Below are 6,138 nucleotides of genomic sequence, written 5' to 3'. Positions count from 1 at the left end.
GGGCGGTGGTCCTGACCTATCACGCTGGGGAGGCGCCGCGTGCCCAATCGGAGGCCGATACAGGTAGCGGCGCAGCCATTTAGCGTGCCGGCACTGAGGCTGACCCGAGCGGCGAATCAGAGAGCGGGGCCCCGGAGCATGCGAGCCGACCGAGCCGGCGTCCAATCCAGGGCGAGCACAGGTAGGAGCCTGGCCAATCAGAAAAGAGGAGGGTTTCAGCGCACAACCGAAAACAGAACAGCCAATCACAAGGTGAAGCGGGCTCACAGTGTGAGCAGGGCGGGCCAATCAGGCGCTAGCGTAGGGGGCGTGTTGAAGTTTGGTGGGAGCTTTGGTTTGGCTGGGACTTACGCGGAGTGGAGGCTTCCTCCGTACCCCAAGCCCGGCCAGGGTTGGCGGGAGCTGGGCTGCCGTCAGAACGCACGCTCGAAGTAGAGAGGCAGCCTCAGCTCGTTGGGATCTGAGCCGACCCACTTTTAGTTATGAGTAAACTGAGGCCGAAGACCCGTGTACTGACCGGCGACAGGCCAGGTCCCACAAAGCCGACAGCCCCGTGGTAGAAGGATGTGGGGCGGCGGACGGAGCTGCCCGGGCGGGGCGCTCAGTTGGTGCCCTAAATGCTTTACAGAATGGAGGCTTAACTCAAGTTGAGAAAGACTCCTTCCTTCTTTCATTGAATTAACAAAGATGTTTTGATTCAGCCACGTTTGGGGAGCATTTTAAACAAGAAGCCGGTGTTCCACCTACGCCTCGGTTTCCCCGAAACATTCCTCTCGGTGGCCACAGGGCCACACCTTCCCACGCACCTCCCCGTCTCCTGCCCCCTGTCTCTCCGGCTGGATTGAATTACTCAGCCCAGCCAGGATGCCCGGCCCCTCTGGTCTCCCAGACTTGGCACAGGCTGTTCTGCTGCCTAGAAAGCATCTCCCCTCCTGCCCCACTTCGCCTGGCTCAGGTGTCTGCCCCAAGTCCGGCTCAGGTGTCTCTTCTCACTTAGAGGTTTCCACGGCCAGGTGAGAGGCCTCCACTGAGTTCCCGGTTGTGTCTCCTCTTCTACCTCAGCGATGACCACCCTGGACCATTACTGGTTCCTTGTCAGTCTCCCAATAAGCAGTGGTTCTCTGACTTCTTGCCGCACCGAGATCAGCTGTAGAAATGCAGATTCCTGGGTCCCACCGGGGCCTGGGTTGGTTCAGTAAATCTGAGTCAGAGCCATGGAGTTTGTATTTCTATGTGCTCTGGGGGTTCTGATAAAACTAGGTCCAGCCACATGGAGAAGCTTGGGCAACATGAAGACAGGGCCTGGGGGCCCCTGCGTTGCTCAGTCGGTTAACCACCTGCCCTCTGCTCAGGTCATGATCCCAGAGTTCCAGGATCGAGCCCACATGGGACTCCCTGCTCATTGGGGAATTGGCCTCTCCCTCTGCCCCTTACCCCGCTCTCGGGTGCGTGCACTCCGTCTTTCAAATAAATAAATAAAATCTTAAAAAGAAGAAGAAGAAAAAAAAAAAACAGGCCTGTTACGGGTTTGAGCCTGGCCCAGACTCGTGCTAGAACAAGTGCTCAGTAAGTATACTGCCTAAGTCCCTGTGCGAAGTGAGAATAAAGCAGAAGGTTTCACTGCCCAAAGTGGCTCACTCTGCTGCAACCATGGGGTTGGGCTGAGGAGTCGGGTGGAGGGGGATGGTGGGGACTCAACCCACCCACGAGCCAGGAGGGCCCCCGGGCCCTCTCAGCTGTTCTCAGCTCCCACCCAGCCCAGCCTGGGCTTGTGTGGGTCAGCTGGCTCTCTCTCCCTGTCACCCGCGCTCAGCTCCCTCAGGCACTGCCATTATTAGCCTGTGAGAAGCAGGAGGTGTGAGGAGGGGGCTGTGAGTTTCCCAGAATAATTCCCTGGCACAGGACATCCATCCTGAGCCTGGCTACTTTGCCCCTCCCTGGCTGGCAGCCGTTTCACTGATGAGCAAATAGGCCTAGAGATGCAGAGCCCCTGAAACCCCAGCCTGTCTGACGCCAGAGCCCTCTCACCTCAGGGAGAGCGTTGTGGAGGAAGTGACAAGGACAGGGGACTATAAAATGAGAGGGCGGGGGTAGCTGGGTGGCTCAGTGGGTTAAAGCCTCTGCCTTCAGCTCAGGTCATGATCCCAGGGTCCTGGGATTGAGCCCCGCGTGGAGCTCTCTGCTCAGCAGGGAGCCTGCTTCCTCCTCTCTCCGCCTGCCTCTCTGTCTACTTGTGATCTCTGTCAAATAAATAAATAAAATATTTTATTTTTTAAATTATTTTTTAATAATTTATTTTTTAAATAATTTTATTTTAAAAATTATTTTATTTATTTATTTATCTGACAGGCAGAGATCACAAGCAGGCAGAGAGGCAGGCAGAGAGAGAGAGGGAAGCAGGCTCCCCGCTGAGCAGAGAGCCCGATGCGGGACTCGATCCCAGGACCCTGAGATCATGACCCAAGCCGAAGGCAGCGGTTTAACCCACTGAGCCACCCAGGCGCCCAAATAAAATATTTAAAATAAATAAATAAAATCTTTTAAATAAAAAATAAAATAAAATGAGAGGGTGTTCTCCCTAGTGGGATTTTCCTGGCAGAGGGAACAGCATAAGCAAGTGTCCTGACCCTGGAGTGTGGCGGTGGCGGGGGGAGCGGTGGAGGGCAAGAGAGAGGGAGAGGGGACAGGTGCTGGGGAAGGAGGGCTGGCAGGGGCCTGGCCATCCCAAACTTTGAGGGTCACCACCGGTGGTGAGGACAACGTGGAGCTCTGAAGGGTGGGTTGGATACTTGGTTGGGCTTTGCTTCTCAAAAAAAAAAAAAAAAAATTAAAATATAACATTCATGTAGGAAATTCCAAAAATCGGGTGTGTACAAGTTGAAGACGTTTCACAAACTAAGCCCATCTATGTGAGCAGCCCCCAGACCAAGAAGCAGGACCCGAGGAGCCCTGGACACCCTGTCTTGTCACCCTCTGGTGACCACCATCCCAATTTCTAACACCCTGCATTAGGTGGATCTGAATTTTGTACTTTCTATAAGCAGAATCCCACAGTAGGTACTTTTTGCCTGGGGCTTCTTTCAAGAGCATCGTGTTTGTGATCCGCGCTGTGGCCTGTAGTTCTAATGTGTTCACTCCCGCTGTGCAGCATTCCCTGGTGTGAACACAGCACACACCGCAGTTTATTTTCCATTCGACTCTCAGTGGACATTTGGGGTGTTTCTGGGTTTGGGGAGTTATGAACAGTGCTGCTTAGAACACTGTGCATACCTTTGGGGTACCAGTTAGGACATTTCTCATGGAGATGTGCCTGGGAGCCAAAGCAGGGTCCCTGAGATGGCAGAGATGGCAGTGCAGACGTGCCTGCTGCGAGGAGCCCCCCGGGAGGCTGCAGGATCGACCTGCCTCCTCCCTGAGCTGAGAGGTGGACCAGCAGGGCCCCTGGTACCGCTCTAAGCAAACTGGGAGGTGCCCCACTCTTAGTCACTTGCACAATTGTCACGACAGCAAGGCAGTGCTGAATGCTCCCAGTTTATAGCTGAGGACAAGTGAGACTCATGACTGCCCCCCCATTTGCCAGGGCATCGTACCCCACCTGCACTTGTTTGTGCTCAAAGTTCTTTAGGAAACTCCCCATCTCTGAGCCTGTCTCCCCAAAATGTGTCTGCTGCCGCCCACTGGATGAGAGGTTCATTCGTTCACTTTAGACCCAGAGTTCCCAGCCAGTGCCAGACCAGGAATGGGCATCAGGGACGAAGAGTGAACGTGACCAGTGGCGCGCCACCCTCAGGGAACTCATTCCAGGGGAGGTTGTGGGAAGCCTGGAGCCCAAAGATGCCGGTTACAAAGCCAAATCGTCTCGGGGCACCTGGCTCTTGATCTCAGGGTGGTGAGTTCGAGTCCCATTTGTGGTGTACAGTTTACTCAAAATTGAAAGAAAAAAAAAAAAAAAAAAGACCCAGGGCCTCAAACTAGAAGTGACATTTTGGTCGAGAAGACCCATTCTAGAAGTGACGTTTTGGCTTTAAAACCTCTGGGAGGAGCCATTTATTATCTGTCTCCAAGAGCAGAAGATTCTAGAAGCCAGGGTTTGGAGTTACAAGCACCAGGGTGCCAAGTCCTCGAGACAAATCATCTGGCTCATCTCTTGTGCTGGTGGCATTTTCTGATTCTCGTGGTTTAAGTACTCTTTCCTGTGGCCACTTTCAAGCTACCACTGGGATGTTCCTGAATGGAGAGTGGACGTGCCTGCCACACAGGCAGCTCTCACATCCGCCACTGCCGTGCAGCTGGAGGAGAGCTTGGCACACAGCAGGTGCACAGTAAATACTCAGAGAACAAGTGAATGTCCTGTCCCATTTGTGTGTACATCCGGGAGCCACTTCTGTTTTTTGAGCACTTGGCGTGAACCATATTGTCAATCCAAAAACACTCCAAGATCTCACCCTCCACACCCCTCCTCATGCTGTGCAAGCATCAGTCTCCTGTAAAAGAAGCCCCGAGGCTGATCATGTCCTAATATAAATACAAACAACTCCAAGGTGAAGGACAGAGGGCGTGGCTTCAGGAGACCTGGGCATCCATCCCAGGGACAGCCACAGACTCACTGTCTGCACTGGGGTGGTCACCCCTCCCCTTGTGACCTCCCCTTGGATCAACAAGGGGTTTGGAACCTGTTCTCCACCACTGTGTAACGAGCCAGCCCAAAACGTAGTACCGTAAAACCATCACCATTGTATTGCTCAAGATCAGCGAATTTGGGGGCGCCTGGGTGGCTCAATGGGTTAAGCCGCTGCCTTCGGCTCGGGTCATGATCTCAGGGTCCTGGGATCGAGTCCCGCATCGGGCTCTCTGCTCAGCAGGGAGCCTGCTTCCCTCTCTCTCTCTCTCTCTCTCTCTGCCTGCCTCGCCATCTACTTATGAACTCTCTCTCTGTCAAATAAATAAAAAAAATCATAAAAAAAAAAAAAAAAAAAAAGATCAGCGAATTTGGCTGGGCTCAGCTGGGCAGTTCTGCTGGGGTCACTACTGGGCCTGTGTGGTCCAAGCAGCCTCCTCCAAGTCTGGGAGTTAGCTGGGGCTGCCGGCCAGGGTGCCCACGCTCTCCTCCACGTGGCCTCCCAAGCAGAGGAGCCCCGGTCTCCTTCATGGCTGCAGCTACTTTCCAAGAGGGCGAGCCCCAGAGCTCCAGTGCTCCAACCTCTGCCTGCATCATGTTGCTCTTGTCCCACTGGCCAAAGCGGGTCATGCAGCCGAGCCCAGAGCTGATGTAGACAAGGCCCATACAAGGATACGGATTCCAAAAGGCATGGTTTGTGAAGACCATGATTCTTAAGAGTCTGCTGTCTGCCAAGGAAACGGACCAGCGTTCCCCTCGGCCTTCCCACCTCTGGTCTCTGGGATCCTGAGCTTTCTGGGACATCTTACGCTGGGAAGGGAGTGCTCAAAGACTGATTGGAGCAGCGGGTGTCAAAAAGACCTGGGAGCCGGCTCAAAGGTGCTCCTGGTGGTCAATTTTGTGACCATTTGAGCATCTCCAGAATGACTGCAAGTGACTGTAAGTTACCAAATAAGTCAAAACTCATGAATCCATACTGGTGTGCAAAAAAGAAGGGGGAAAACTCACTGCAGAATGCTGCTGAGTAACCGAAAAATAGAATACTAAGACGTGCGGTAAAATGGATGGATCTCAAAAATGTGGTTCTATATAAAGAAGCGAGGCACAAAAGACCACACACTTGATTCCATTTACAGAAATGCCCAGGAAAGGCAAGTGGAGAGAGAACATAAATGGGTGGGGTCCTGGAGGCCAGGGAATTTACTGCAAAGGGTACAAAGGGTCTTTTGGGGGTAATTGGACTATTCTAAAATTATATTCTGATTACAGTTGCCCACCTCCGTAAATTTACTTTAAAAAATAATTAAATTTGGGACATCTAGGTGGCTCAGTTGGTTGAGCATCCGACTCTTTATCTCAGCTCAGGTCTCGATCTCAGGTCATGAGTTCGAGCCCCACTTGGACTCCATGTGGGGGTGGAGCCTACTTAAAAAAATTTTTTTAATATATATAAATTTTTTTTAAAGATCTTATTTGACAGAGATCACAAGTATGCTGAGAGCAGGGGCGGGGGGAGCAGG

The sequence above is a fragment of the Enhydra lutris genome, unplaced genomic scaffold (assembly GCF_002288905.1).
Source record: "Enhydra lutris kenyoni isolate GAN:26980312 unplaced genomic scaffold, ASM228890v2 scaffoldscaffold13, whole genome shotgun sequence".
NCBI classification, from domain to species: domain Eukaryota; kingdom Metazoa; phylum Chordata; class Mammalia; order Carnivora; family Mustelidae; genus Enhydra; species Enhydra lutris.
Note: the sequence above shows the minus strand (reverse complement) of the source record.